Below are 12,571 nucleotides of genomic sequence, written 5' to 3' on the forward strand. Positions count from 1 at the left end.
CATTTTTTAAAAAAATTTTCCCGTTTTTTTTCTAAGTGTCTGATCGAGAGAAGGTAAAAAGAGGTGCTTTTTACCCTCTTTCGATTTGGTACTTAGAAAAAATCCACTTTTTTTTTCTTTCCTCCGTTTTTTTTCTAAGTGTCTGATCGAGAGAAGGTAAAAAGAGGTGCTTTTTACCCTCTTTCGATTTGGTACTTAGAAAAAATCCCAATTTTTTTTTTTTTTCTCCGTTTTTTTTCTAAGTGTCTGTCGAGAGAAGGTAAAAAGAGGTGCTTTTTACCCTCTTTCGATTTGGTACTTAGAAAAAATCAAATTTTTTATTTTATTTTTTCCGTTTTTTTTCTAAGTGTCTGATCGAGAGAAGGTAAAAAGATGTGCTTTTTACCCTCTTTCGATTTGGTACTTAGAAAAAATCCAATTTTTTTTTCTTTCCTCCGTTTTTTTTCTGAGTGTCTGTCGAGAGAAGGTAAAAAGAGGTGCTTTTTACCCTCTTTCGATTTGGTACTTAGAAAAAATCAAATTTTTTATTTTTTTTTCCCCGTTTTTTTTGTAAGTGTCTGATCGAGAGAAGGTAAAAAGAGGTGCTTTTTACCCTCTTTCGATTTGGTACTTGGAAAAAAAATCCAATTTTTTATTTTTTTTTCCTCCGTTTTTTTTAAAGTGTTTGATCGAGAGAAGGTAAAAAGAGGTGCTTTTTACCCTCTTTCGATTTGGTACTTAGAAAAAATCCAAATTTTTATTTTTTTTTTCTCCGTTTTTTTTCTAAGTGTCTGTCGAGAGACAGTAAAAAGAGGTGCTTTTTACCCTCTTTCGATTTGGTACTTAGAAAAAATCAAATTTTTTATTTTTTTTTCCCCGTTTTTTTTCTAAGTGTCTGATCGAGAGAAGGTAAAAAGAGGTGCTTTTTACCCTCTTTCGATTCGGTACTTGGAAAAAAAATCCAAATTTTTTATTTTTTTTTTCCCGTTTTTTTTTCTAAGTGTCTGATCGAGAGAAGGTAAAAAGAGGAGCTTTTTACGCTCTTTCGATTTGGTATTTAGAAAAAATCCAAATTATTATTATTTTTTTCCCGTTTTTTTTTCTAAGTGTCTGATCGAGAGAAGGTAAAAAGAGGTGCTTTTTACCCTCTTTCAAATTGGTACTTAGAAAAAATTCCAAATTTATTTATTTTTTTGTCCGTTTTTTTTCTAAGTGTGTGATCGAGAGAAGGTAAAAAGAGATGCTTTTTACCCTCTTTCGATTTGGTACTTAGAAAAAATCCCAATTTTTATTTTTTATTTTCTCCGTTTTTTTCTAAGTGTCTGATCGAGAGAAGGTAAAAAGAGGTGCTTTTTACCCTCTTTCGATTTGGTACTTAGAAAAAATCCCAATTTTTTTTTTTAATTTCCTCCATTTTTTTCTAAGTGTCTGATCGAGAGAAGGTAAAAAGAGGTGCTTTTTACCCTCTTTCGATTTGGTACTTAGAAAAAATCCACATTTTTTGTTTTTATTTTCTCCGTTTTTTTTCTAAGTGTCTGTCGAGAGAAGGTAAAAAGAGGTGCTTTTTACCCTCTTTCGATTTGGTACTTAGAAAAAATCCACTTTTTTTTTTTTTTTTCTCCGTTTTTTTTCTAAGTGTCTGTTGAGAGAAGGTAAAAAGAGGTGCTTTTTACCCTCTTTCGATTTGGTACTTAGAAAAAATCCATTTTTTAAATTTTTTTTCCCGTTTTTTTTCTAAGTGTCTGATCGAGAGAAGGTAAAAAGAGGTGCTTTTTACCCTCTTTCGATTTGGTACTTAGAAAAAATCCACATTTTTTTTCTTTCCTCCGTTTTTTTTCTAAGTGTCTGATCGAGAGAAGGTAAAAAGAGGTGCTTTTTACCCTCTTTCGATTTGGTACTTAGAAAAAATCCCAATTTTTTTTTTTTTTTCTCCGTTTTTTTTCTAAGTGTCTGTCGAGAGAAGGTAAAAAGAGGTGCTTTTTACCCTCTTTCGATTTGGTACTTGGAAAAAAAATCAAATTTTTTATTTTTTTTTCCTCCTTTTTTTTTTTAAGTGTTTGATCGAGAGAAGGTAAAAAGAGGTGCTTTTTACCCTCTTTCGATTTGGTACTTAGAAAAAATCCCCTTTTTTTTTTTTTTTTTCTCCGTTTTTTTTCTAAGTGTCTGTCGAGAGACAGTAAAAAGAGGTGCTTTTTACCCTCTTTCGATTTGGTACTTAGAAAAAATCAAATTTTTTATTTTTTTTTCCCCGTTTTTTTTCTAAGTGTCTGATCGAGAGAAGGTAAAAAGAGGTGCTTTTTACCCTCTTTCGATTCGGTACTTGGAAAAAAAATCCAAATTTTTTATTTTTTTTTTCCCGTTTTTTTTTCTAAGTGTCTGATCGAGAGAAGGTAAAAAGAGGAGCTTTTTACGCTCTTTCGATTTGGTATTTAGAAAAAATCCAAATTATTATTATTTTTTTCCCGTTTTTTTTCTAAGTGTCTGATCGAGAGAAGGTAAAAAGAGGTGCTTTTTACCCTCTTTCAAATTGGTACTTAGAAAAAATTCCAAATTTATTTATTTTTTTGTCCGTTTTTTTTCTAAGTGTGTGATCGAGAGAAGGTAAAAAGAGATGCTTTTTACCCTCTTTCGATTTGGTACTTAGAAAAAATCCCAATTTTTATTTTTTATTTTCTCCGTTTTTTTCTAAGTGTCTGATCGAGAGAAGGTAAAAAGAGGTGCTTTTTACCCTCTTTCGATTTGGTACTTAGAAAAAATCCCAATTTTTTTTTTTAATTTCCTCCATTTTTTTCTAAGTGTCTGATCGAGAGAAGGTAAAAAGAGGTGCTTTTTACCCTCTTTCGATTTGGTACTTAGAAAAAATCCACATTTTTTGTTTTTATTTTCTCCGTTTTTTTTCTAAGTGTCTGTCGAGAGAAGGTAAAAAGAGGTGCTTTTTACCCTCTTTCGATTTGGTACTTAGAAAAAATCCACTTTTTTTTTTTTTTTTTCTCCGTTTTTTTTCTAAGTGTCTGTTGAGAGAAGGTAAAAAGAGGTGCTTTTTACCCTCTTTCGATTTGGTACTTAGAAAAAATCCATTTTTTAAAATTTTTTTCCCGTTTTTTTTTCTAAGTGTCTGATCGAGAGAAGGTAAAAAGAGGTGCTTTTTACCCTCTTTCGATTTGGTACTTAGAAAAAATCCACATTTTTTTTCTTTCCTCCGTTTTTTTTCTAAGTGTCTGATCGAGAGAAGGTAAAAAGAGGTGCTTTTTACCCTCTTTCGATTTGGTACTTAGAAAAAATCCCAATTTTTTTTTTTTTTTCTCCGTTTTTTTTTCTAAGTGTCTGTCGAGAGAAGGTAAAAAGAGGTGCTTTTTACCCTCTTTCGATTTGGTACTTGGAAAAAAAATCAAATTTTTTATTTTTTTTTCCTCCTTTTTTTTTTTAAGTGTTTGATCGAGAGAAGGTAAAAAGAGGTGCTTTTTACCCTCTTTCGATTTGGTACTTAGAAAAAATCCCCTTTTTTTTTTTTTTTTTCTCCGTTTTTTTTTCTAAGTGTCTGTCGAGAGACAGTAAAAAGAGGTGCTTTTTACCCTCTTTCGATTTGGTACTTAGAAAAAATCAAATTTTTTATTTTTTTTTCCCCGTTTTTTTTCTAAGTGTCTGATCGAGAGAAGGTAAAAAGAGGTGCTTTTTACCCTCTTTCGATTTGGTACTTGGAAAAAAAATCCAAATTTTTTATTTTTTTTTTCCCGTTTTTTTTTCTAAGTGTCTGATCGAGAGAAGGTAAAAAGAGGTGCTTTTTACGCTCTTTCGATTTGGTATTTAGAAAAAATCCAAATTATTATTATTTTTTTCCCGTTTTTTTTCTAAGTGTCTGATCGAGAGAAGGTAAAAAGAGGTGCTTTTTACCCTCTTTCAAATTGGTACTTAGAAAAAATTCCAAATTTATTTATTTTTTTCTCCGTTTTTTTTCTAAGTGTGTGATCGAGAGAAGGTAAAAAGAGATGCTTTTTACCCTCTTTCGATTTGGTACTTAGAAAAAATCCCAATTTTTATTTTTTATTTTCTCCGTTTTTTTCTAAGTGTCTGATCGAGAGAAGGTAAAAAGAGGTGCTTTTTACCCTCTTTCGATTTGGTACTTTGAAAAAATCCCAATTTTTTTTTTTTTTTTCCTCCATTTTTTTCTAAGTGTCTGATCGAGAGAAGGTAAAAAGAGGTGCTTTTTACCCTCTTTCGATTTGGTACTTAGAAAAAATCCACATTTTTTGTTTTTATTTTCTCCGTTTTTTTTCTAAGTGTCTGTCGAGAGAAGGTAAAAAGAGGTGCTTTTTACCCTCTTTCGATTTGGTACTTTGAAAAAATCCCAATTTTTTTTTTTTTTTTCCTCCATTTTTTTCTAAGTGTCTGATCGAGAGAAGGTAAAAAGAGGTGCTTTTTACCCTCTTTCGATTTGGTACTTAGAAAAAATCCACATTTTTTGTTTTTATTTTCTCCGTTTTTTTTATAATTGTCTGTCGAGAGAAGGTAAAAAGAGGTGCTTTTTACCCTCTTTCGATTTGGTACTTAGAAAAAATCCACATTTTTTTTCTTTCCTCCGTTTTTTTTCTAAGTGTCTGATCGATAAAAGGTAAAAAGAGGTGCTTTTTACCCTCTTTCGATTTGGTACTTAGAAAAAATCCCAATTTTTTTTTTTTCTCCGTTTTTTTTCTAAGTGTCTGTCGAGAGAAGGTAAAAAGAGGTGCTTTTTACCCTCTTTCGATTTGGTACTGTCGAGAGAAGGTAAAAAGAGGTGCTTTTTACCCTCTTTCGATTTGGTACTTAGAAAAAATCAAATTTTTTATTTTATTTTTTCCGTTTTTTTTTCTAAGTGTCTGATCGAGAGAAGGTAAAAAGACGTGCTTTTTACCCTCTTTCGATTTGCTACTTACAAAAAATCCAAAAAAATTTTCTTTCCTCCGTTTTTTTTCTAAGTGTCTGTCGAGAGAAGGTAAAAAGCGGTGCTTTTTACCCTCTTTCGATTTTGTACTTAGAAAAAAACAAATTTTTTATTTTTTTTTCCCCGTTTTTTTTGTAAGTGTCTGATCGAGAGAAGGTAAAAAGAGGTGCTTTTTACCCTCTTTCGATTTGGTACTTGGAAAAAAAAATCCAATTTTTTATTTTTTTTTCCTCCGTTTTTTTTTTAAGTGTTTGATCGAGAGAAGGTAAAAAGAGGTGCTTTTTACCCTCTTACGATTTGGTACTTAGAAAAAATCCCAATTTTTTTTTTTTTTTCTCCGTTTTTTTTCTAAGTGTCTGTCGAGAGACAGTAAAAAGAGGTGCTTTTTACCCTCTTTCGATTTGGTACTTAGAAAAAATCAAATTTTTTAATTTTTTTTTCCCGTTTTTTTTCTAAGTGTCTGATCGAGAGAAGGTAAAAAGAGGTGCTTTTTACCCTCTTTCGATTTGGTACTTGGAAAGAAAATCCAAATTTTTTATTTTTTTTTCCCGTTTTTTTTTGTAAGTGTCTGATCGAGAGAACGTAAAAAGAGGTGCTTTTTACCCTCTTTCAAATTGGTACTTAGAAAAAAAAAATCCAATTTTTTTTTTTTTTTCCCTCCGTTTTTTTTTTAAGTGTCTGATCGAGAGAAGGTAAAAAGAGGTGCTTTTTACCCTCTTTCGATTTGGTACATAGAAAAAATCCCTTTTTTTTTTTTTCTCCGTTTTTTTTCTAAGTGTCTGTCGAGAGAAGGTAAAAAGAGGTGCTTTTTACCCTCTTTCGATTTGGTACTTAGAAAAAATCAATTTTTTATTTTTTTTCCCCGTTTTTTTCTAAGTGTCTGATCGAGAGAAGGTAAAAAGAGGTGCTTTTTACCCTCTTTCGATTTGGTACTTGGAAAAAAAATCCAAATTTTTTATTTTTTTTTCCCCGTTTTTTTTTTTAAGTGTCTGATCGAGAGAAGGTAAAAAGAGGTGCTTGTTACCCTCTTTCAAATTGGTACTTAGAAAAAAAAATCCAATTTTTTTTTTTTTTTTTTTCTCCGTTTTTTTTTCAAGTGTCTGATCGAGAGAAGGTAAAAAGAGGTGCTTTTTACCCTCTTTCGATTTGGTACTTAGAAAAAATCCCAATTTTTTTTTTTTTTTCTCCGTTTTTTTTCTAAGTGTCTTTCGAGAGAAGGTAAAAAGAGGTGCTTTTTACCCTCTTTCGATTTGGTACTTGGAAAAAAATCCAAATTTTGTAAAAAAAAATTCCCGTTTTTTTTTCTAAGTGTCTGATCGAGAGAAGGTAAAAAGAGGTGCTTTTTACCCTCTTTCAAATTGGTACTTAGAAAAAAAAAATCAAATTTTTTTTTTTTTTCCTCCGTTTTTTTTTTAAGTGTCTGATCGAGAGAAGGTAAAAAGAGGTGCTTTTTACCCTCTTTCGATTTGGTACTTGGGAAAAAAATCCCAATTTTTTAATATTTTTTACCGTTTTTTTTTTTCTAAGTGTCTGATCAAAAGAAGGTAAAAAGAGGTGCTTCTTACCCTCTTTCTTTTTGGTACTTAGAAAAAAATCCAATATTTTTTTTTTACCCGTTTTTTTTCTAAGTGTCTGATCGAGAGAAGGTAAAAAGAGGTGCTTCTTACCCACTTTCGATTTGGTACTTAGAAAAAATCCAAAAAAAATTTTTTTTCTCCGTTTTTTTTCTAAGTGTCTGATCGGGAGAAGGTAAAAAGAGGTGCTTTTTACCCTCTTTCGATTTGGTACTTGGAAAAAATCCCTTTTTTTCTCCCTTTTTTTTCTGAGTGTCTGACCGAGAGAAGGTAAAAAGAGGTGCTTTTCACCCTCTTTCGATTTGGTACTTAGAAAAAATCCAATAATTTTTTTTTTTCTCCGTTTTTTTCCAAGTGTCTGATCGAGAGAAGGTAAAAAGAGGTGCTTTTTACCCTCTTTCGATTTGGTACTAAGAAAAAATCCAATAATTATTTATTTTTTTCCCGTTTTTTTTCTAAGTGTCGGATCGAAAGAAGTTAAAAAGAGGTGCTTCTTACCCTCTTTCGATTTGGTACTTAGAAAAAATCCAATATATATTTTTTTTTTCTCCGTTTTTTTTCTAAGTGTCTGATCGAGAGAAGGTAAAAAGAGGTGCTTTTTACCCTCTTTCGATTTGGTACTTAAAAAAATCCCAATTTTTTTTTTTTTTTTCTCCGTTTTTTTATTAAGTGTCTGATCGAGAGAAGGTAAAAAGAGGTGCTTTTTACCCTCTTTTGATTTGGTACTTAGAAAAAATCCAAATGTTTTATTTATTTTTTCCCGTTTTTTTTCTTAGTGTCTGATCGTGAGAAGGTAAAAGAGGTGCTTTTGACCCTCTTTCGATTTGGTACTTAGAAAAAATCCCAATTTTTTTATTTATTTTCTCAGTTTTTCTTCTAAGTGTCTGTCGAGAGAAGGTAAAAAGAGATGCTTTTTACCCTCTTTCGATTTGGTACTTAGAAAAAAATCCCATTTTTAAAATTTCCCCCCCGTTTTTTTTCTAAGTGTCTGATCGAGAGAAGGTAAAAAGAGGTGCTTTTTACCCTCTTTCGATTTGGTACTTAGAAAAAATCCCAATTTTTATTTTTTTTTTTCCGTTTTTTTCTGAGTGTCTTACCGAGAGAAGGTAAAAAGAGGTGCTTTTTACCCTCTTTCGATTTGGTACTTAGAAAAAATCCAATAATTTTTTTTTTTTGTCCGTTTTTTTTCCAAGTGTCTGATCAAGAGAAGGTAAAAAGACGATTTGGTACTTTAAAAAAATCCAATTTATTTATTTTTTTCAGTTTTTTTTCTAAGTGTCTGTCGAGAGAAGGTAAAAAGAGGTGCTTTTTACCCTCTTCTGATTTGGTATTTAGAAAAAATCAAAAAAAAAATTTCCCCCCGTTTTTTTTTTCTAAGTGTCTGATCGAGAGAAGGTAAAAAGAGGTGCTTTTTACCCTCTTTCAAATTGGTACTTAGAAAAAAATCCAAATTATTATATTTTTCCCCCCGTTTTTTTTCTAAGTGTCTGACCGAGAGAAGGTAAAAAGAGGTGCTTTTTACCCTCTTTCGATTTGGTACTTAGAAAAAATCCAATAATTTTTTTTTTCCTCCGTTTTTTTTCGAAGTGTCTGATCGAGAGAAGGTAAAAAGAGGTGCTTTTTACCGTCTTTCGATTTGGTATTTAGAAAAAATCAAAAAAAAAAATGTTCTAATTTTTTTTCTAAGTGTCTGATCGAGAGAAGGTAAAAAGAGGTGCTTTTTACCCTCTTTCGATTTGGTACTTAAAAAAAATCCAAAATTTTTTATTTTTTTCCTCCGTTTTTTTTCTAAGTGTCTGACCGAGAGAAGGTAAAAAGAGGTGCTTTTTACCCTCTTTCGATTTGGTACTTAGAAAAAATCCAATTTTTTAAATTTCTCCCCCGTTTTTTTTTCTAAGTGTCTGATCGAGAGAAGGTAAAAAGAGGTGCTTTTTACCCTCTTTCGATTTGGTACTTAGAAAAAATCCAATAATTTTTTTTTTTTCCTCGTTTTTTTTCCAAGTGTCTGATCGAGAGAAGGTAAAAAGAGGTGCTTTTTACCCTCTTTCGATTTGGTACTTAGAAAAAATCCCAATTTTTTTTTTTTTTTCCCGTGTTTTTTCTGAGTGTCTGACCGAGAGAAGGTAAAAAGAGGTGCTTTTTACCCTCTTTCGATTTGGTACTTAGAAAAAATCCAAAATTTTTTTGTTTTTCTCCGTTTTTTTCCAAGTGTCTGATCGAGAGAAGGTAAAAAGAGGTGCTTTTTACCCTCTTTCGATTTGGTATTTAGAAAAATCAATTTTTTTTTTTTCTCAGTTTTTTTTCTAAGTGTCTGACCGAGAGAAGGTAAAAAGAGGTGCTTTTTACCCTCTTTCGATTTGGTACTTTGAAAAAATCCAATAATTTTTTTTTTCTCCGTTTTTTTTCCAAGTGTCTGATCGAGAGAAGGTTTAAAAGAGGTGCTTTTTACCCTCTTTCGATATGGTATTTAGAAAAATCCAATTTTTTTTTTTCTCAGTTTTTTTTCTAAGTGTCTGATCGGGAGAAGGTAAAAAGAGGTGCTTTTTACCCTCTTTCGATTTGGTACTTAAAAAAAATTCCAATTTTTTTTTTTTTTTCCCCCGTTTTTTTTCTAAGTGCCTGATCGAGAGAAGGTAAAAAGAGGTGCTTTTTACCCTCTTTCGATTTGGTATTTAGAAAAAATCCAAATTATTTTTTTTTCTCCGTTTTTTTTCCAAGTGTCTGATCGAGAGAAGGTTTAAAAGAGGTGCTTTTTACCCTCTTTCGATATGGTATTTAGAAAAATCCCTTTTTTTTTTTTTTCTCTGTTTTTTTCCTAAGTGTCTGATCGGGAGAAGGTAAAAAGAGGTGCTTTTTACCCTCTTTCGATTTGGTACTTTAAAAAAATTCCTTTTTTTTTTTTCCCCCCCCGTTTTTTTTCTAAGTGCCTGATCGAGAGAAGGTAAAAAGAGGTGCTTTTTACCCTCTTTCGATTTGGTATTTAGAAAAAATCCAATTTTTTTTTCCCCGTTTTTTTTCTAAGTGTCTGATCGAGAGAAGGTAAAAAGAGGTGCTTCTTACCCTCTTTCAAATTGGTACTTAGAAAAAATTCCAAATTTATTTATTTTTTTTTCTCCGTTTTTTTTCTAAGTGTGTGATCGAGAGAAGGTAAAAAGAGATGCTTTTTACCCTCTTTCGATTTGGTACTTAGAAAAAATCCCAATTTTTTTTTTTTTTTTTTTTCCTCCGTTTTTTTTCTAAGTGTCTGATCAAGAGAAGGAAAAAAGAGGTGCTTTTTACCCTCTTTCGATTTGGTACTTAGAAAAAATCCAATTTTTTTGGGTTTTTTTTCCGTTTTTTTTCTAAGTGTCTGATCGAGAGAAGGTAAAAAGAGGTGCTTTTTATTTGTGTAGTGGATTGTCCAAAGTTAAGCAGGCAACAAAAGTAGTTTAGTACAACAAATTTATTTACCCATTATCAGAAGTGCAGGTTGCATTGAGTTGGCCGTGCAGACAGACCACATGTTACTCCGGAGCAAACAAGACACACACAAGCCAAAATCACTCCAGAGTTCCGGTCTTCTGCCATTTTTTATATGTCTCTTGTGCGTCATTGTTTTTTATCGAGTGCGTCATGATTGTTTTGTTTTGTTTTTGTCTGTTCCAAAACAACCTTGTATCTCTTAGTCATATTTGAAAATCTAAACATTCTGTAGACAGGTTGGCATAACTCCATATTCACCTTTGTCCCACAACTGGTCCATTCAATGGCACAAAATAGAAGAGAATTGAAAATGAGCGGACATTCTTAAAAGACAAGAAATATAGGTCAAAAGGTCAGAAATTCTACGACATACCCTCCTTCCAGGGTCTTAAGACCCTGGACCAAAACAATTTCTGATGTAGACCACTAAGTTAAATCTCTACCACAGATAGAGGCAAAAACCTCAATGTTTTTATACGAGGCAAAAATTCCGTCTATGACCCTCCTTCAGAGCGATCGCTGTTACCAGCCTGCAGTAAAACCATCTCACAGAACACAATTAGTGGCCTACCCTTTGATTTAGTAAAGGAATAACAAATACTTTGATCATGAACATAAATAGATGATTGTATATAGACTTATGACTGTAAGACATTTGCAAAAATATTTTTTCCGGCATTTGCAATGAATGTAGTTACCAATATTGTTAATTATCAATTGATTTTGAACACACAACTGAATTTCGTATGAGTCCATGTTCGATTAGAGCTCGTATAGATGGCTCGGTGGTGCCTCAGGCTGGTGGCCTGCCGACACCTCGTTGGGCTTTTGGCTGCCTTGGTGAAGAAAGAGATCCACTCAAACAGTCTGTCTCTGTCTCTTCTTGGGGTGTGGTTCAGTCCATTGGGCAGACTGTTCAGTGGCATGTGCGTGCTGGCCGCTTTGGGGAAAACTCAGGTAGAGTTGGAGCTGTGGGGGCTTTGGTCCAGGCCCTCGGGTTGCTTCAGGGCCTCCTTCCACAGCTGCTGGAGTCCCGACGGACACATATTGGCTGGCAACCTTAGTCGTTCTCGTCATCGCTGGCAAGGTGTCTCTCCTCTCGGTTCCTTACAGTCAGGTATCGGGTGTTGGTCCTGGATCGGCTTTGACCGTGCCCCTCTTAGCGAGTGCAAGGGAATCTGGAGTGGCTGCTTTCATCCTCAAATCTGCACAGAGGAACTGGCACACAAATTCTACATTTTGCAAACTTACCATTTTGGTCTCATGGTCTTTCCACCTTCCTAGGAAGCTGCTGGTCCTGAGAAGTGCTGATCTTGTGACTGAAGAAGATTAACCTGTTTTCTTAAAATAGGTGACGTTGTTTGACCTAATCTTTTTGGGGAAACCATGTCGGGGTATTAGATCATTCACAAAACATTTAATTACTGAATTGGCACCCTCCTTTGAGGGTGGGGTTGCTTCCGCCAACCACTGCAATTGTCAATCTAAATCATTACGTTCCTTTATCCTTGTACCGGATTGATCATATCGATTAAATAAAACCTCAACACGCTCAAACTTGACCCAATCCAAACTCACCTCCCCCCTCTGTCCCTCTCACAGGGACAGTGTTAGTCGTAGTAATAGTAATAGTAATAGTAGTAGTAGTATTAGTAGTTTCAGAAACATCCAAGAAAAAGAAAAGACAGCTGATAGTCAAGTGCAGCAAGAACAGAGGCGGAGGACAGGTCATGTTTGAGGTCACTGTTCGCTTTTGCAATAGTACTTTGATATTTTACAACACCTAGTGAATTATTGTGGCCTCAATAATTCACTAAATAGTTGTATTTAATTTAGTCTATCTATGATGGGACGATGCACAGAAACATTAAGTTCAGAAACAGATATGTTCTGTACCAGATTATATCGAAATAGCTACTTTTCATCTGCAGTCCCTGGCTACCTAAATTAAAGGGATCCACAAATCAAGCAATACAATTATGACACTAATTAATCATAATAAATATATACATTCATAATAATCAATAATTAATCAAAAAATAATCCTACTGTAGCATGTAATCAATTTTAAGAAAGTCATAAAATGCCCCTTCATGGACACATTCTTAATATACAATACAACCACACCTTATTTACATCATCACACAAAGACAATACATGCTCTTGTTTACATCTTTCATCATTCGTAACAACAACCAAGATTTTAACAACCATACCTCACAATTTACAACAAAAATGCTCTCATGGATAAATATAATACTCATTAAATTGATGTGTCAACATAATGCCCCTCTTAGTGACCGTGTGAGCAGTCTTGATTGCTCCAAAGCCACCTTTTAACTTCAAATTTTCTATTCCTTTTGTTATAACGTGGAGAAGGCTAATTGGTCTGTACATGTTCTGGTCTTCTTTATTTCCTGCTTTATGGATTTAATCATAGTAGCAGTTTCTTGACGTGGTAGGGAAAGTGTTTTCCGTTATTAATTTATTTATCAATCGTTGTTATACGAGCAATAATACAATCCTTATATGTTTTTAGGAAGATAGTGTCCAACCCATATATATATCTCTAGATCGTGAGTCTGATAATGCAGTGAAGATTTTGTTTAACTTTGTTTCATTTGTTAATTCTAAAATT

Source organism: Entelurus aequoreus, linkage group LG14 (genome assembly GCF_033978785.1).
Source record: "Entelurus aequoreus isolate RoL-2023_Sb linkage group LG14, RoL_Eaeq_v1.1, whole genome shotgun sequence".
NCBI lineage: Eukaryota > Metazoa > Chordata > Actinopteri > Syngnathiformes > Syngnathidae > Entelurus > Entelurus aequoreus.